Source organism: Aquarana catesbeiana, linkage group LG05, assembly GCF_042186555.1.
Source record: "Aquarana catesbeiana isolate 2022-GZ linkage group LG05, ASM4218655v1, whole genome shotgun sequence".
NCBI classification, from domain to species: domain Eukaryota; kingdom Metazoa; phylum Chordata; class Amphibia; order Anura; family Ranidae; genus Aquarana; species Aquarana catesbeiana.
The window spans coordinates 426,874,376-426,895,051 of NC_133328.1; positions in this window are offsets into that span (position 1 = coordinate 426,874,376).

Here is a 20,676-nt window from a genome sequence, read left to right on the forward strand (position 1 = left end):
AAGAATGCTACATACACATACGGGCATTATATTTTAAATGGAGGCTGGGCAATTTTTCTTCTCGGTTACATTTAAATAAAAAGAAAAACTAATGCAATAAACATTAATAGAGTATCAATTTTAGAACATTGTCAGAGTTATACTGGTCATTTTCATTTGTCAGGCTCCAATACCATCATTTCAGATGTCAAACAGTTTTGTGAAGAGTGAATAGTCAGTATGAAAAGTGATGAGTGATGTGTTATGGGAAGCATTTGATAGCTAATGTGAGAACTGATGAGCAATGAATGCAGAAGTCCAAGTGTTCCAAAGTAACTTCTAATATCTCATATTTTTATTTACTATATACATTACAGAAAAATGGTTCAGTCTGATACAAAACCTACTACTTTGTGGTGACTATCACATATTTTCATAAGCAGTTTGACATCGCAAGAGCGTGTGTTTTTGTATGTGCATGTGTTTGCTTTTGTGCACATATGAGCACAAATATTTAAGACAGGTAAACAATTATTTGCAACAAATGTTTACATTTTGGAAAGTTGTAATGTCATGAATAAATTCTATTAACCAGTTCTGGACCGCCCCATAGCAGATTTGCTCCTACAGGGCGGCCCTCCTGCACAGAATCACGTATATACAATATACGTGATTCTGTACTCCCACCTAGGGGGTACGCGTGTGTGCTGCTGGCGAGCCGCTTCTGCTGTGATTAATCACAGCAGAAGCCGATCTGCGGGTTCCGGGCACTGGATGTCTGCCGGTACCCGCCGATCGTGTGGCAGAGACACAGAACAAAGCTCTGCCTACAGTATGTAAACAAGGCAGAGCTTCATTCTGACAGGGGAGGAAGTGATGGATGTTGTCTCCCTGCAAAGCAGGGAATAACCCCCTTCCCAGCCAGTGTCATTAGTACAGTGACAGTGCATATTTTTAGCACTGATCACATTATTAGTGTCACTGGTTCCCACAAAGCATCAAAAGTGTCAGCTAGTGTCTGACAGTCTGCTGCAAAAGTCACTGATCGCCGCTTCTATTAGCATAAAAAAACCAAATTAATTAAAATTCCACTGTATATACAATAGTCTGTAAACGCTATAAATTTTGCGCAAGCCAATCAATATACGCTTATTGGGATTTTTTTTACCAAAATATGTAGCATAATACATATCGCCCTAAATTTATGAATACATTTATTTTGAAGTTTTTTTTTTTATTGGATACGTTTTATAGCAGAAAGAAACTAAATTGTCAGACTTTTTTTGTTTATGGCGTTAAAAATTAAAAACACAGTGGTGATCAAATACCACCAAAATAAAGCTCTTTTTGTGGGAAAAAAGGACAAATTTAATTTATGTACAGAGTTACATGACCGTGCAATTGTCAGTTAAAATAAAGCAGTGCCGTATCGCAAAAAATGGATTGGTCATGAAGGGGGTAAATCTTCCAGAGGTCAAGTGGTTAAAGAATAGTGATTCTAGTGCCTCATAATATACTTGCCAATAACAATTTTACCCAGAAATACATTTTGATCACTATGCACAAATCGGTTCCTTTGTTTTAAATACATGTATATTAAACATAACCATTGTGAATGTAAAAATTTACTTTTGACTCAATGTCCAGTGTTAAAAGGAATATATATGGTACTATAGTGAACACAAATTTTGAGTTTTAGCATAAAGTAATTTCTGGTGTTAAGCTGGGTATACATGTACAGTATTCCCACATCAACACAATCAATGTTGATGCAGGGATCTCTCCCGCTTTTCTATTGTATTGTAACAGGGGGGATACGCCACCCACCAGAATATACAGATCAATGGTACAGCCATTGGCTGAATGCTGGTTTTCTAGCATTATTGTTCCAGTAGTTAGACCTGCTGAACCAGCTGAACTTTGGTACGTGTGTTCCGGGCTTTACTTTCACATGTTTAAAAGATTGTTCTCCCATGTTTTTGTTATCTTATAAGTGCAGAAATGTATAGAGTAACCACTAAAGGTAGGGAAAGTTACCTACTACAATGTCTCTCCTTAACAACTGTTGAAATAAGGTACAAGCTATGCGAGGGAGAATTGCTTTCAGTGAGGCACTTAACACGTGGACTTGCAAGGAGAGAAGGAACAGTGGAGTCTAGGGGTTGATTTACGGAAAAAAAAAAAAGAAACAAGGCTGTAAGCTAACAAAGTGAATGTCCACTTAGTTAAGTAAATAAGTAATAAGTAAATACATTTACTGGTTAATTTAATTAAAGGCAGTTTTGCCTTATTAAATAAGCTTGGTAAACATTCGCACTGCTCACTGAAGAGTCTCTGTTCACTTTGCGTAGAGCTGAAAAACATAAAATGGTATTTCCAAAGGCAAATACAAAATATAGCTGTTCCCATGTACTGTACATAAAGTATCTCACAAAAGTGAGTACACCCCTCACATTTTTGTAAATATTTTATTATATCTTTTCATGTAATCATCCCAATCCAGCTACAAGCTCTGGGTGGAGAGACAGGACAAGTACAGTAGGGTGCTCCGGGAAGGGCTGGAAAAGAGGAGATTATTTCAGAGGCGGAGCTTTTTTGGTGAGGGGGAGCGAGTTGGGAAGGCCCTATCTCTAATAATCAAGGCTAATGGCCCCCTAGGCACAATAGCAGCAATCAAAGGGGGGGATGGAGTATTGAAAAAAACTACTCCCGATATACTGTGTGAATTTAGGACATACTTTGAGAAGTTATACAGCTCTAATAGAGTAAATGTGGAGGCTGAAATGCAGTTTTTTTTTCAGGGGCTAAGAATAACCCCATTAACAAGTGAAGATAGGGAAATGTTGGATGCCCCACTGACCCTTGCAGAATTGCAGAGGGCAGTGGGGGACATGGCGGGCCAGAAGTCACCGGGTCCTGACGGCCTGCCCATAGAAGTATTCAAAAAATATGGGGAGGTATTACTGCCCCTACTCTTGGAGGTGTTTAACGAAGCCAGGGAGGACGGGGTTCTGCCACCGTCCATGTTAGAAGCTATAATAATAACCCTGTTGAAAGAAGGGAAGAACCCAATAGACATGACCTCATACAGGCCTATCTCGCTCTTATGTTCGGACGTGAAGATTCTGGCAAAAGTAATGGCCGCAAGGCTGAATAAGATAATTTCCAAAATAATACATACGGATCAGACTGGGTTTATCCCGAATAGATCTACAAGTACGAACATAAGACGAGTATACCTGAATATGCAAATACCGGTGGTAAACAGTGGGGGGAGAGCGGCTCTTTCATTGGACGCGGTCAGAGCCTTCGATTCCCTGGAATGGCACTACCTGTGGAGGGTTTTAGCGGAATACCAGTTTGGCCCTGGGTTTGTCAAATGGTTAAGGCTGTTATATAGTGGCCCGAGGGCCAGGGTTAGGATCAATGGCCAGTGCTCGGAGGGGTTCCAGCTGAGCAGGGGTACGAGACAGGGGTGCCCTCTGTCCCCCCTGCTCTTTGCCCTGGCAGTTGAGCCTTTGGCGATAGCCCTGAGAGCGGCGCAAGGGGTGCAGGGATTTAAAAGAAAGAAGGGGACGGACAAGGTAGCTATGTATGCGGATGACATCCTGCTGTTCTTGGCAGATACGCAGAACTCATTAAAAACAGCCATAGGGATAGTTGAGGAATTTGGCGTTTTTTCCGGGTTGCTGATTAACTGGGAGAAGTCGGTAATTTTACCCATAGATCCGTTGAACGAACCTCTCCCTCGTCAGGTATCCCAGGTTAAAATAGTCAGCCAAATGAAATATCTGGGCATTAATATAACCAATGATCCAGGACAGTATATATCCGGTAACTTAGTCCCACTTATGAAAAAAATGAAACAGAAGTGTCGGGTGGGGGGCCGCTTGCCCCTCTCGGTTGTCGGACGCTGCAACCTGATCAAGATGGTCTGGCTACCCCAACTTTTATATGTCTTGCAGAATGCCCCTGTGTGGATTCCTAAGCACTGGTTCAAAAAAATAGACAGTGTGTTTAGAGAACTTATCTGGAGGGGTGGGTCGGCCAGGATCGGTTTGCGGACATTGCGACAGCCAGAGGAGAAGGGCGGCCTGGCAGTACCGGATCCGTATGGATACTTTCTGGCCTCCCAATTGCAGCAAATGGGAGGCAGTAATAGGCCATGGGAGGAAGGAGTGGCTGGTAGCGTCTTGTGGAACGACATCGGCCATGACACGATCGTAGAGGCACTAGAGGCAGACGCATTTAGCACTAAATGTCCCACTACCCAACTGATGGTTAAGGCGTGGGTACAAGCCAAAAGAACACTGGGATATACGGGCTTTGCAGAATTTTCCCCACTTTGGGATAACAACAACCTCAAGGAGCTTAAAAAAATGGGACATTTCGTGGGACCGCAAGGGTATCCATTGCCTGGCTCAGGTATATAGAGAGGGGAGGTTAAAATCTTTTAAAGAGTTGGTAGAGGAGTATGCAATCTCTAATAGATCTTTTTATAGGTATTTGCAACTCAGACATGCCCTAGAGGCACAATTTTGGAAGGAGGCGCCAGTGTGGTGCGAAATGACCTCTTTGAGAAAGCTTATTGATGCACATACCACGAAGGGGTTGATTTCTGAAATGTACAGGTGCCTGAAGGCTTCAGCCCAGGGGGGCATGGTAGAAAATAAAAATAGGATCAAATGGGAGGGAGATGTGGGGGCACTGTCCGATGATCAATGGAAGCAGGTTCTGTCGCTGGGGCCCAGGGTTACTCTTTCTCCCTCACAGGTGATGTCCCATTTTTATCTTTCCTATAGAGCATATTACACACCATTGAAATTATTTAAGTGGGGTAAGAGGCCCGACCCAAAGTGCCAAAGGTGTGGGGGAGGGTATGGGGACCTGATCCACATGTTTTGGCGATGCCCCAAACTATATATATATTGGAAAGGGGTTGTGGAAAAGATAAACTTGGTGTTTGGGACGTCATTGAGAGTGGAGGCGAGGGAGTGCCTGCTGGGATTAACGGGGGATAAGGTGGCCTCAAGGGATGTACAGACAGCAAGGATTAGATGCCTGTTTCAGGGCAAAAAGCTTATCGCACAGTATTGGCAGAGGAAGGAAGCACCGACGGTTTCAGAATGGGTAAATGCAGTTAGAGAGGTAATTTGCAGAGAGAAATATATATATAAAAAGAGGGGTAATTTTAAGAAATTCGAAAAAATATGGAAAGCCTGGCTGGATCTGGAAGAGTTGGAGTAATAGGAGGAGTGGGTGGTGGATGAGTTAGGGAGGGGGGGATGGTTGAATGAATAATAAAATGTATGGCAAAGTGTAATGTTGAAGAGTGGATGAGGGGTGGGAGTGTGAATAGGGGGGAAAAAGGAAGAAAATTATTCTCGAAGCCTTAGCATAAGGACGGATTGAACTGTCGCATATTAGAATGATAATATAGGGATAGGTATTTATATGTTTTTACTTATGATACCATCCCTTGTTACTTGTGTATATGTTTGTTGTAATGGAAAAATTTTTTTCTTCTCTCAAATAAAAAAAAGAATCAGGAAAAAAAAAAAATACATTTACTGGTTAATTTAATTAAAGGCAGTTTTGCCTTATTAAATAAGCTTGGTAAACATTCGCACTGCTCACTGAAGAGTCTCTGTTCACTTTGCGTAGAGCTGAAAAACATAAAATGGTATTTCCAAAGGCAAATACAAAATATGGCTGTTCCCATGTACTGTACATAAAGTATCTCACAAAAGTGAGTACACCCCTCACATTTTTGTAAATATTTTATTATATCTTTTCATGTAACAACACTGAAGAAATTATACTTTGCTACAATGTAAAGTATTGAGTGTACAGCTTGTATAACAGTGTAAATTTGCTGTTCCCTCAAAATAAATCAACACACGCCATTAATGTCAAAACCACTGGCAACAAAAGTGAGTACACCCCTAAGTTAAAATGTCCAAATAGGGCCCAAAGTGTCAATATTTTGTGTGGCCACCATTTTTTTCCAGTGCTGCCTTAACCCTCTTGGGCATGGAGTTCACCAGAGCTTCACAGGTTGCCACTGGAGTCCTCTTCCACTCCTCCATGATGACATCACGGAGCTGGTGGAAGTTAGAGACCTTGCGCTCCTCCACCCTCTGTTTGAGGATGTCCCACAGATGCTCAATAGGGTTTAGGTCTGGAGACATGCTTGGCCAGTCCATCACCTTTACCCCCAGCTTCTTTAGCAAGACAGTGGTCATCTTGGAGGTGTGTTTGGGGTCATTATCATGTTGGAATACTGCCCTGCAGCCCAGTCTATGAAGGGACGGGATCATGCTCTGCTTCAGTATGTCACAGTACATGTTGGCATTTATGGTTCCATCAATGAACTGTAGCTCCCCAGTGCCAGCAGCACTCATGCAGCTCCAGACCATGACACTCCCACCACCATGCTTGATAGTAGGCAAGACACACTTGTCTTTTTACTCCTCACCTGGTTGCCGCCACACGCTTGACACCATCTGAACCAAATAAATGTATCTTGGTCTCATCAGACCACAGGACATGGTTCCAGTAATCCAAGTCCTTAGTCTGCTTGTCTTCAGCAAACTGTTTGTGGGCTTTCTTGTGCATCATCTTTAGAAGAGGCTTCCTTCTGGGACGACAGCCATGCAGACCAATTTGATACAGTGGTCTGAGCACTGACAGGCTAAGCTCCCACCCCTTCAACCTCTGCAGCAATGCTGGCAACAATCATATGTCTATTTCCTAAAGACAACCTCTGGATATGATGCTGAGCACGTGCACTCAACTTCTTTGGTCAACCATGGCAAGGCCTGTTCTGTTAAACCGCTGTATGGTCCTGGCCACTGTGCTGCAGCTCAGTTTCAGAGTCTTGGCAATCTTATTATAGCCTAGGCCATCTTTATGTAGAGTAACAATATTTTTTTTCAGATCCTCAGAGAGTTCTTTGCCATGAGGTGCCATGTTGAACTTCCAGTGACCAGTATGAGCAAGTGAGATCGATAACACCAAATTTAACACACCTGCTCCCCATTCACACCTGAGACCTTGTAACACTAACGAGTCACATAACATTGGGGAGGGAAAATGGCTATTTGGGCCCAATTTGGACATTTTCACTTAGGGGTGTTCTCACGTTTGTTGCCAGCGGTGTAGACATTAATGGCTGTATGCTGAGTTATTTTGAGGGGACAGCAAATGTACACTGTTATACAAGCTGTACACGCACCACTTTACATTGTAGTAAAGTGTCATTTCTTCAGTGTTGTCACATGAAAAGATAGAATAAAATATTTACAAAAATGTGAGGGGTGTGCTCACTTTTGTGAGATACTGTATATTATTGCAAAACTGTTACTTACATTCACAGTACATAGAGGCAGAGGTGTAGCTATGAGACATAGGGCCACATAGCTAAGTATTTCTATAGCAGCTAGAAATGTCAACTGTGTTAACGTGAAGCATACCTTAACCGCTTGCCGACCGCCCCACATAGGACGGCAGTAGTGCGGTTCTCCTGCACTTGATCACGTATCTAGTACATGATCCAGCACTTTCGGGGGGGGGGGGCGTGTGGCTGGTGCGCCTACTTTGCTGTGATTAGTCACAGCACAAGCTGATCAACGGGTACCAGCCAATGATTGACCGCCAGCACCTACTGATTGGTGAAGAGGCTGACAAGACAGAGTTCTATGAATTTAAACAATATCAAGCTCTGTCCTGTCTGCGGGGATGTGCCGATTTTTGTTTCCCTAAAAACTGGCACATCCCTTAGTAAAAACAGTACACAGTGAATGCACCAAGCATTGTTAGGCACACATTTAACTTCTTGATTGCCCTAGATGTTAACCCCTTCCCAGCCATTAGTACAGTGACACTTTTGATCACTTTTATTCCTATTACAAGAAATGTAAACATCCCTTGTATTACAGATAGGGATGACAGGTCCTCTTTATGACCTTTACCTTTAAAAGCAAAAGATAAAAAAAACATTTTTTTTTTATCTTTCACTTTAATTTATTCATTTTTCTTCCAGCCTGGACCGGAAGTGACATCATGACATCGCTCTGGTCCTCCAAGGCTATAAAGTCCTGTTAACTCTTTGATTGCCTATGGGAGCAGCCAGCCACACCATTGGATTGTTTCTCAGATGAACCGGCGGTAACAGTAAGCCAGAGAAGCACCGGCAAATGGCAGGAGAGGGGGGATGTCCTCTCCTACCGCTTCGGAAACCGACCCAGTGGCTCATGAGCCGCTCTGACTGGTTCCATGAGAAAGCCGGATGTCTGCTGAAAAAAAACTTTACCAGGGTTATAGCTGATATCTTCAGCCATAATCCCAGTAAACCACTTGCAAACCGCAATGTATATGTAGGTATTGTGGTCAGCAAGTGGTTAAGCAGTGTTTAACTTTTTTTTCTGAGTTACAGCAATAAACTTTAAATGCTGACATTTATTTGTCACAAGGAGCAATGCCACACTTTCTTATGAATCAATTACAATTATGAGCAGAAAGCACTTTCAGTGAAACTATCATAAAAACATACAGACATGTTTGCCCTCATTACATCCTGATTGTTCAGATGCAAAGAATAACTTTTTTACCCATCTTCAGATTTCATAGACATAATATTATATTTTAATATACAAGTTTTGTAATAAAAATCACACAGAACCAGTAGGGATGAGTAAATGTGTCTGGGTTTGGCCAATAGGATAGGGGTGTTTGATGAACTCAGCATGAAATTAAAACTAAACTATATGGGGCAAATTTGAATATAATTTATGGACACTTTCAAGACTAATAGGCAAGAAATTGTAAAAAAAAAAAAAAAGATCTGGGCACGGTAATGGGGTACATATACCAATGCGAAATCAGATTAAAAAATACCAACTTTTAATTCAACTTGGAAAAAACATTAAACCTTCCAATTACAGGCTTAGGAGATGGATTTTATGTATGTGGTGTTGGGTCAGGGTAGGCAGAATGCTCAGATAGCTTTGTACAGGGCTTGAAAGATAGCTTGCAAAACCATTATTCAGATAGCAAGCAGAGAGCTGCATTGAGTTTCAATAGACGAGGAAGAAGGCTTTCTGATTGGTTGCAGCTTGACAAAAGGGAAATGGTGCCATTCTGATTGGCTATGCTATACTGGAGAGACAGGCAGCCAGACTGGGCAGGGACTAATCATGTAGCTGAATATAATAATCAGCAAGTGAGGCCAGCCAACACCTATAGAACTCTGTTCTGTGAAGGAACAAGGTAAGGACAAAGTATATTTGTGGAACCACAAGTATCTGAACTACAGCAACAAGAATATAAGGGCAAACCACAAACTTTTAGAACCATAGGTACCAGCTCAATCCCAGGTGACAGATCAGCTCCGCAGCTAATCTATAACAGTATTATCTAACAGTTTAATAAAATGGCAAAACAAAGTGCACAAAAACACTTCAAATCCCCAACTATTCCCAGGTTTGCTTTGGTAGAAATTGGCTAGCATCAGGACAGTACACAAGCAGTTGAATAGGCAGTAAATTGAAAAAGACCAGGAAGGTTTTGTGTTGCAAAAAAAATTAGAGAGTATTGTCTCAGAGACAGGGGCTAGACAGTATGTGAGCAGCTTGGTTAGACTGCGAAAAAGGGAGAGACAGGATCAGTTTTATCTTGAATCAAACATTAGAGTATATCTTTGAAGAGACATTAACCACAAATATTATATGGTGGTTAAACCTTGTATGCAGCTTGATTAGACTGTAACGTAAGAGGGAGAGACAAGACAAGTTTTATCTTCAAAACAACATTAGAGTGTATTATTTCAGGACAATAGTTACATATATTGTACAGTGGCAGTACAGTATGTAAGAAGGAAGCAATTGGCCAGGAGTGGTGTCAGGATCTGGTAAATGTGGCAGGCTAGCAGTAGTGCCAAAAGCCGTTAATGATGGCAGGCCAACAGAGCAGCAGTGGTGGCAGTAGCCGAAAATGCTGGCAGCAGCAAGCAAGCAGAGGTGGAAGTATATGGTAAAGATGGTAGTTCAGCAGAGGGGGAAGGAGCTGTTAATGGCTGCAGGAGCAGGCGAGGATAGGTAGAAGGAGGTGGTAATAGTGGCAGGCTAGCACAGTTGTCAAGAGCTGGTAATGGTGTAAGGCCAGCAGAGGTGACAAGAGCTAGTAATGGGGGGGCAGAACAACAGAGGAAGCAGGAGCTAGTAATGATGGCAGCAGTCAAGAGAGGTGGTAGGAGCTGGTAATGGGGGAATGCCAGTTGAAGTGGCAGCAATAAACAAGGAAAGGTGGCAAGCAAGCTGATGTGGCAGGAGCTTGTAATACTGGTAAGCCAGAAAAAGTTGCTACTAAAGGTGGAAGCATTGGACCAAGAGAGGTGATAGGAGCTGATAATTGTGCCAGACCAGCAGAGGTGGCAGAAGCTGCTAATGGTGGGCTGCAGGATCATTCACAAAGTGCTGTGTGAGCAAGGAGGAAGCCACAGCCAGCTTCTGTATCCAAGAGGGTGAGAACAGTGACCTGCAGCAGTAAGAAGAACCGCCTTCAGAAAGACAGCACTGGACCCCAGGCACTGATAAGTACCTGATTTTTAAAAGTCAACAGCTACAGTATTTGTAGCTGCTGACTTTTTAAAAAAATCAAGCTTAATCCCTTCCCGCCCACACTTTAGCCAAATGACAGCTATGGCTTACTTTGCTGGTAGGGCATCTATTGACGTCCTCCCATGATCATTGTCAGAAACCATGAAATCAGACAGAGACAGAAGTACAGTTAAATTACACTTGTTTAATAATAAAAGTAATTAGAACAAACATAGTCAAAACATAGAGAGAGTTCAGGAATCGGAATGGATAGTCATCCAAGCCAGAAGTCAGGAGATGAGTGTAGTAAAACAGCAAGCAGGATCTGGAGCCAGAAGGGATGTCAGCCAAGCAAGTCTTTTAACAGGAATGCAGGAGAGTGTCTCTGTGATGTTGACTAAGGCAAAGGTAGAGATCCTCTGGGCTGGACAGCTTAAGTAGGCAGGACTGACAAGCAGGATATCATCAACAGCTGAGTACCTGTGGAGAGATAGGAGCTGGCAATTAGCCGATAGCTGAGCGGCCAGCTCAGAGAAGGAAGGGCTGAGCCCAGCCCTTACAATCATGCTACCTGCATGCTCTTTGAGTCCTTTTGACTCAGCTTTGGACTCAGCTTATCACAGATCGGGGTAAAGGGCCAATCACAGTAAGTCTGGAGTCCAGCAGGATGGAGACTCTCTGGGACAAAGCAGCAGTCACAAGGTTTCTCAGGAAGAAGAAGTGAGACTGGTGTGAACCGTAGCCAGAATATGATCAGGAGGAATCACAGGAACCGGAGCCAACTCCAACATGGAAGCGGAGGAAAATTGTTGTAACAAAGCGTCAGCCCTTACATTCTTAGTACCGGGTAAGAATGAGACAATGTAATTGAAACTTGACAAGAAAAGAGCCCATCGCACCCTTCTGGGAGAAAGGCGTTTAGCCTCAGACAAGAATGTGAGATTCTTATGGTCAGTAAGAATGAGAACCGGCACAGTGGTACCTTTGAGGAGATGTCTCCATTCTTTCAGGGCTAAAATGATCGCCAACAGCTCTCTGTCACCAATCTCGTAATTGTGCTCCACAGGTGACAATTTCTTGGAAAAGTAGCCACAAGGATGCAAAGTGCTCTCAGAGGTAGGACGTTGAGACAGAAGGTCGCCAACTCCAGTCTCAGAAGCATCAACCTCAAGGATAAAGGTAACGTAGGATCAGGATGTGCCAACACAGGAGCAGAAACAAAGGCAGCCTTGAGACTCTTAAAAGTCTTAATGGACTCCGGAGACCAACTCTGTGGGTTACCGTCCTTTCTGGTCATATCAGTCAGGGGCTTGACCAGAGATGAGAAGTTACGAATAAACTTCCGATAATAGTTGGCAAAGCCCAGGAAACGCTGCAGAGGACAAAAACCCACAGGTCTAAGCCACTGTAGGACTGCAGAAAGTTTCTCTGGGTCCAATCGAAAAACCAGCTGTGGAAATGACATAACCCAGGAATTTAACCTGTTCGTGATGGAACTCACACTGCTCCAATTTACAATAGAGATTGTTCTCTCTTAGTTTCTGAAGCACACGACAGACATCTGTGTGGTGGCTTTCTAGGGACTTGGGAAAATATAAGGATATCATCGAGATAAACCACCACACATAACTGCAACAAATCTCGGAGGACATCGTTAATGAATTTCTGGAAAACTGCCGGGGCGTTATAAAGGCCAAAAGGCATTACGAGGTACTCATAATGGCCTGTTCTGGTATTAAACACAGTTTTCCACTCGTTGCCCTCCTTAATCCTCACAAGATTATATGATCCTCTCAAATCAAGCTTCATGAAAACCATTGCTCCCTTGAAGCGGTCAAATAACTCCGTAATCAAAGGAATCGGATAGGCATTCTTAATCGTGAAACAATTGAGACCCCTATAATCAATACAAGGTCTCAGTTCACCACTCTTCTTATTCACGAATAAGAAACCAGCACCAGCAGAGGATGAGGATTTGTGGATGAAACCTCGAGAAAGTGTGTCTGCAACATACTTATCCATGGCCTTAGCCTCCAAGACCAACAAAGGGTAAACCCGGCCATGAGGGGCTATGGCACCAGGTTGAAGGTCCACTGCACAATCATATCAATCAATGAACAGGCCTGCAGCCCCAGAGTCCATTACAGCCTGTATCTTGATGGACGACTCAGCCCAAGAAAGGTTGACCGAAACTAGGGGCTTATCCTTCTGGATAACTGGGGATGAAACAACGCCACCTAAGGTCTGTCCGTGACAGGACCTCAAGGTTTGAGCATTCCCTGGACAGGTAGGACAAGACTTCATAAAGTGACCTGCCTGGCCACAATAAAGGCACAAGCTCTCCCTCCTCCTAAAGGTTCTCCATTCACAGAGAGACGCATAAAGTCCAAGTACATGGGTTCATCTTTACTAACCGACTCGGTACCAGGAGGCATGGGAGGTGAGGGAGGCACGGGTGGGACTGCAAAGCTCAGAGGCAAACATACAGGAGGCTTCCACTAGGGTTCCTTAAAAGAGAGTCTTTCTCTGAGTCTGGAGTCAATGAGGATGGCAAACGTGATCAACTTTTCCAGCTCAGTGGGTATATCTCAGGCTGCTATCTCGTCCTTGATGGAATCCGAGAGACCATGAGAAAAAGCAGCCACAAGGGCCTCATTGTTCCAAGCAACCTCTGCTGCCAGAGTACTGAATGCAATGGCATAGTTGGCAACAGTTCCCGTACTATGTTTGATGGACATGAGGCACTTGCCAGCAGAAGCAGAGTGTGCGGGAACATCAAATACTCTTTTAAAGGAGGCCACAAACTCAGGGTAACTCAAGACAACATGTTTTTGCATCTCCCAGAGGGCTTGCCCAGGCTAAGGTTCTCTCAGAAAGCAAAGATATCACGAAACCTACTTTGCTTCTGTCCGTGGGAAACACCTGGGGCAGCATCTCAAAGTATATCTCAACCTGGTAGAAACCCTCTGCATTGAACTGGATTGCCCCCAAATCGCTGGGGAAGCAGAGTGGAACCAGACATACCTCTTATAGAGGTAATACTCGAGGCGGGTGCCTGTACAGAGACTGGTGCAGCAGCAGGGACAGCCTGTAACTCAGGTTGTACTGGAGCAGCCACAGTGGGAGATTTCAGGTGTGACTCAGGAGCGTTTGTAATGCCATGGCAAACTGATCCATGCGGTGATCTTGCTCATCCAATCTGCAAAAAAATATTACCAACAAGTGGATTGACTGTATCTTCTGAATTCATGGCCTTCGCCTACTGTCAGAAACTATGAAATCAGACTGAGACAGAAGTACAGTTAAATCACACTTGTTTAATAATAAAAGTAAATAGAACAAACATAGTCAAAATATAGCCAGAGAGCTCAGGAACTGGAACAGATAGTCATCCAAGCCAGAAGTCAGGGAGCCAGAGATGAGCGTAGTAAAACAGCAAGCAGAGTCTGGAGCCAGAAGGGATGTCAGCCAAGCAAGTCTTTTAACAGGAATGCAGGAGAGCATCTCTGTGATGTTGATCCTCTGGGCTGGACAGCTTAAGTAGGCAGGACTGACAAGCAGGATATCATCAACAGCTGAGTATCCGTGGAGAGATAGGAGCTGGCAATTAGCCGACAGCTGAGTGGCCAGCTAAGAGAAGGAAGGGCTGAGCCCAGCCCTGACAATCGTGCTACCTGCATGCTCTTTGAGTCCTTTGGACTTAGCTTCGGACTCAGCTTATCACAGATTGGGGTAAATGGCCACCCTTTACCAAGTCATCAGCTGTGTCCAATGACAGCTGATCACGGATGTAAACACAAGGGGACATTGGCACTGATAATCAGGGCATCTGTTCTGATTATCAGTGCACTCCCAACAGTGCCCACCAGTGCTGCCAGTCAGTGCCTGCCAGTGCTGCCAATCATTGCTCATAAGTGCTGCCAAGCAGTACCCATCAGTGCTGCCAATCAGTGCCATCAGTGCCTCATCATCAGTGTCACCTATTAGTACTGCCTATCAGTGCTCATCAGTGCCACCTATCAGTGCCCATCAGTGCCACCTATCAGTTACCTTCAGTGCTGCCTATCAGAGCCCATCAGTGCCACCTATCGGTGCCCATCAGTGCCACCTATTAGTGCCTATCAATGCGGCCTATCAGTGCAGCCTCATCAGTGCCACCTATCAATTCAGCCTCATCAGTGCCTCCTCATTAGTGCCCACCAGTGCCGCCTCATCAGTGCTCCTCAGTGCCACCTATCAGTGCCTATCAGTGCCTCCTCATCAGTGCCCATCAGTGCAGCCTCATCAGTGCCTCCTCATTAGTGCCCACCAGTGCAGCCTCATCAGTGCACATCAGTGAAGGAGAAAACTTACCTGTTTGCTAAATTTTATAACAAACTATGATTTTTTTTTCGAAATGTTGTCTTTTTTTTCATTTGCTTAGCAAAAATTAAAAAAGCCCAGTGTTGATTAAATACCTCCAAAAGAAAGCTTGACCATGCAATTGTCATTCAAAGTGTGACAGAGCTGAAAGCTGAAAATGTGCCTGGGCAGAAAGGGGGAGGAGTGCCCAGTAACCAAGTGGTTAAGTTCCTCTTTAGTATACCATCTTACCCACTAGAAAGTTATTTCAAACTGAGATTGCAAACTACACCATTTTTTATGCAGTCATTCTACCAATTACTGATCGCAAAAACATAAGCAAATGTAACAACATCAAAGTTAGTCTCAACATTTATAGACATACGCATGATATCTGCATTTCATAAATGCAAATTATACTCTGGTGTACTTATTATAATTAAAACATACAGTAACAACAGATCTGTATGTAACAGAACAATTGAATGACATTTTTCTACTGAATGAAATAATGTTAACTTGACTGTGACATATTTAGACAATTTGAAGCTATAGTGTAATATAATGATGATGTGTTGATGGATTTGCTAACACTTAATGCAGTAACTCTTTTGTAAATAATAACAAGAATAACACGTTTAATAATAATAATTTTCAAAAGAAAGAGATCCCATGCACCTTTAAGTATATCTAAAGCCATTTTTTTAAAACTTTGGACAGAATATAGCACGGTTAAATCCCTTATAATGATATTACGTACTGGGTACATGAAAAGTCGTAGGCGTGGCTTGGAGCCGGAGCTGAATGGCCGCCTAGAGCCCGAGCTCCCGTCCGCCGAGGCTAAAAGAATCAGCAATCCGGAGCCATCCTAACACAACCATGGGGAAAACATCCAGGGAACCATCCCCAGCCAGGTCCCGCTCCCCCAGGAGGTCCGGTACGCAGATCGGCCGCAATATTCCGGATATCTTCCGGTCCCAGGCACGCGAGGCCCCGGCTTCAAATCGGGCCTACCCGAACGCTACACGCTCATCCAGCCTCAGCCCCTCAGGGAGAAGCCACACACAGATCCAGCCTTCAGTTGAAGCAGCATCCACCCCACAGCCCCTCTCCATGCAAGACCTACGATCTGTGGCTGAAGATATTAAAGCCACACTCTCTGCAGCCATCACGGATCTCAGGAGAGATGTCCAGGTAATGACAATACGCCTGGATGACCTGGAGGAAGTAACTAACCGCCATGACACCTCCATTCAACACTTACAGACCTCTTCCCAGGCACAATCTTCACAGCTCAGAGACATTCAGAGGCATATGGAAGATTTAGACAACCGCGGCCGCCGTCATAACATACGGGTAAGAGGTATCCCTGAATCAGTTGAAAATGCGCAAATTACGAAAGCCACTATTGCCATATTTAACGATCTACTGGGCAGACCTCCTGAAACACCCATTGAGTTTGAACGATTGCATAGAGCCCTGAGGCCCAGAGGCAGAGAATCTGATCCTCCCAGAGACGTGATTTGTTGTCTCATTAACTTTAAACTGAAGGAGGAAATTCTTCATAGAGCCAGGGATCGTCACTCCTTACTCTATCAAGGAGCTGATATAAAGCTGTTCCAAGACCTCTCGCCCATTACCCTTCAAAATAGGAGAGACCTGCGCCCCCTTCTTGACCTATTGCGCACCAAAGGCATTCAATATCGGTGGAAATTTCCCTTCTGCCTCTCTGCCTCATTCCAAGGTCGCACTGCAAACCTACGCCTCCCAGAAGACTTGCCAGGTTTTTGTGAAGCACTAAATCTTCCACGCATCGACATCCCGGATTGGTACTCCACTCTTCGCCCACAACGCATGAGAAGGTCAGCCTCTACTGACGCCATTCCAGTCCGTGATGACTTCCACATAAGACGTCGCAGACATACCCCATCGAGGGAGCCTACCATGCCAGACACCCGGAACGCGCCACCCAATAGCCCTACGGCCTCCCCGGCCCACAGAAGGGCCCGCCATGACAGATCCAATTGAACGACCTCAACTCTTCTGTCCTGTGTCTTTCAAGACTGAATATGACTCCTCAAGATAGGAACTTGCCCGCAACACCCATCAACAACTCGCAGGACAGCAAGCGCTTCCCGAAAACGGTATCCTCTCAGATGACCTTTCTTTTTCCCTTTAGGCAATAATTATTCTACAATGCCTCTGAAAACCCACCGTGCAAACTGATCCCCGAGCAAGTGGAATTACCCCCAGCAAAACTGTGAGTCGGACATTCCCCTTGGGAAGCCCTTGCACACTGTATGATCCCTCTAGAAACACTGACGGTATCTATGCTGTTCATATGGGACTTCCACTCAAAATACCGCTCAGCTCCTCTCCCCAAGCCCTTCCCTCACCATCACATACCCCTTTACCTGCCCAACCCCCCCCCCATCCCCCTTTTTTTTTTTTTTTTTTCCTCGCCTCCCTCCCCCAACCCCATCCGCCCTAGAAGGTATGCTACAGGTGAGCCTTAAAATCCACTTGGCTTGTAACAATTTCTGATGCCAAAGCTCAATAATTTTTATGAATGTACTTTCTTACACTCTGGTTGGGTGACTTATGGGGGGCGACGCCACACAGATGCCAACCCCCCTTCCAGGTCCAACAATGGACCTATTCCGCCTTGCTAGCGCTCACCCCTCCTATAATGAGCTGAATTTAATCTTTCAATCACCCCTAGAGTACTCGACAGCACTAGTCACTCTAATAAACCTCCGTATTATGGCATCTGTGGAGGCCTCACCCTTCCCCCTGGCGCCTCGCATGGGTAAAAAGTTAAGGTTATATGTTTGTTTATGTTTAGAAATTATACTATACTAGAAAATCCATGCTCCTCACTAAGGCAATATCCTCAAATCCTAGATATCTAATCAAGGGGACTGCCCCCAATATGATTCAAACATATTCAGATTACTTATCTATCACCATAGCAGAGGGAGCGGATTGCTCACCTGCTACCTCTGAGATGGTCAACTCATATTTGGGTTGGGGGGGTCAACTTCCCGGCCCAATTTAAAATGTACTTTGTTGAAACACCGACCATAATCTGTAGACTGCCCGGATGCATACGCAAATGAGAAGGGCTATTTTCAGTTAATGAGTCGGTGGTAACCCGATGGTGTAAAACGCTTCGGAAGAATATAATTATCAGGACTGTTATGTTTAACTGCTAGAGTCCCTCCTCTTCCCCATTCCCTTGATGACACAATGGGGCCTCCTGTTACATTTTACATTTTAGATTAGAGGACCCCTGTTAAGGTCCTGGCGTTAATACCAACCTACGTGATATACAATGTAGTGCAAATTCTGTTTATACAACGTTGATTCAATATATCTGTTAAATGACCTGTTTAGTTTGTCATATGTTTGACCCCCATGAGATTAGACCCAAGGGTTTCTCTCTTAAATCTTAAAACTCTATTGGCTCTCGCCTACACTCACAGGCACGAGCCTCGGTGGACGGGTGATACTAAATATCGACGGTCTTGATCCGACACTTTCCACCCTCTCACAAGACGGGAAAGTCAGTATTCCTGTCAAAACAAACCGGACACTTTTCGATCTGTAGGGTAGGTTTTATATAACCTCCCTCACTCCGGAATATCCCCTATCTTATTTTTTCCTAAACCCCAGTCAACTTCTCCCTCTCTCTTCCCATCTCTCTCCCGTGACCCCTCTCACTCCCTCTCTCTCTCTCGCTTCCTCCCTCTCCTTCCCCTCTTCCTCTACTCTTATCCTCTTTCCTCTTTCTCTTTTCTCCCTCCTTCTCCTTTCTTGCAGTCTCCGCCACCCCCACATCCTGACTAAGGCAAAAACCTACAAACAGACCTTTCCTCCGAAACTTTCTAAATTCCCACAGGAAGGTTGAGCTACTACCTATTTATCGCTCACTCGCTAGCATTCTAACTGAACGACTACCCACTATGGCACACGTACACTCCACAACAAAATCTTCTTCACTCAAAATAGTTTCGCTAAATGCAAAGGGATTAAACATCCCGGAGAAGCGTAGTCAAGTACTTGATATGATGTCTAAACTTAAAGCCAATGTAGTGTTCCTACAAGAGACACACTTCCACACAAACAAAATACCCAAACTCTTGAACCGCATGTTCCCAACGGTTTACCATGCCACCAATTCTCTTGCAAAGTCCAAAGGGGTCTCAATTCTCTTATCCAAAAATCTAGACTGGCAACTCGAGGACTCACTCATAGATACCGAAGGCAGATACCTCTTTTTGAAAGGACGACTCCAGGGACGACCAGTTACCCTGGCCAACCTATATAGCCCCAATTCTGCACAAGTAAGTTTCTTTAGATCAATCTCGCGACTACTCTCAGATTTCCATACCGGACTGACCATTCTAGGGGGTGACTTCAACATCCCTCTTTCCCCAATCTTAGATACCTCCACAGGCACGACATCTCTACCGTACAAAGCTATCCGACAAATTAAAATGCAAATCCAAGACCTTCTCTTACATGACACGTGGCGAGCCCTTCACCCCGACGAGAAAGACTTCACTTTTTTCTCGGCCCCACACAACAAATATTCGAGGATCGACTATCTGTTCCTGTCCCAGAAAGATATTCCCTTTCTCTCGACTGCCACCATTGAACCAATGGTGCTATCAGACCACCATCCAATCACAATGACCCTGACGTTCCCTGACAATCACGTCCCCAAACAAAAAATTTGGCGCCTAGATGCGTCTCTGCTTACGTCGGAAGAAACTACCAATGACATCAACAATTGCATACACACCTTCTTCTTAGAAAACGACACACCAGACACTGCCCCTCTCTCACAATGGGAAGCCCACAAGTGCGTAGTCAGAGGCAAACTCATTGCTCTTAAAGCTTCACGTCGAAAGGCCCAACAACAGGAAATCACAGAGCTCCTTGACAAGATTAAAAAACTTGAACTTGCCCACAAACAATCACAAATACAGCAAACTTATCACGAACTCACCCAAATTAGGAAGATGTTACGAGATAAACTAAACCGTAAGACACAACGTAAATTTCTGTTACATCAAAAGATTTTCTATGAATACGGTAATAAAAGTGGTAAATACCTTGCTAAAGCCCTCCAGACCAGGAAAGCACAGGCAACCATTCATACTATTAAAGATCACCAGGGTAAATCGCACATCACCTCAACAGATATAGCAGCCCAATTTGAGACTTACTACTCTAAATTATACAATCTCCCAAAACAAGATACAAGCCAACATGGTTCTGAGAACAGAAGTAAGGTAATCAAATCGTTTCTCAGCAAATTTGCCCCCAAACCCATAGATAAAGAAGACGCAGCACACCTTGAAAACCCTATATCAGAAGAAGAACTAAAAGCAGCTATTAAACAACTTAAAAATGGAAAAAGTCCAGGCCCAGACGGGTTTACAGCCACCTACTTCAAAACCTTCACAGACACACTGGCCCCACATTTAATTAGGACCTTCAATTCCTTAACATCATCCACTCTCCCCTTCCATAGATTCCTTGAAGCACACATAACAGTGATCCCGAAAGATGAAAAAGATCCCACCTCAGTAAGTAATTATAGGCCGATATCCTTATTAAACGTGGACGTAAAACTCTATGCCAAGATTCTGGCCTCCCGTCTCTTGCCTCTCTTGCCTTCCCTGATAGGGAGGGACCAGGTGGGGTTCATCCCTGGAAGAGAGGCCAGAGACAACACAATCAAAGCGCT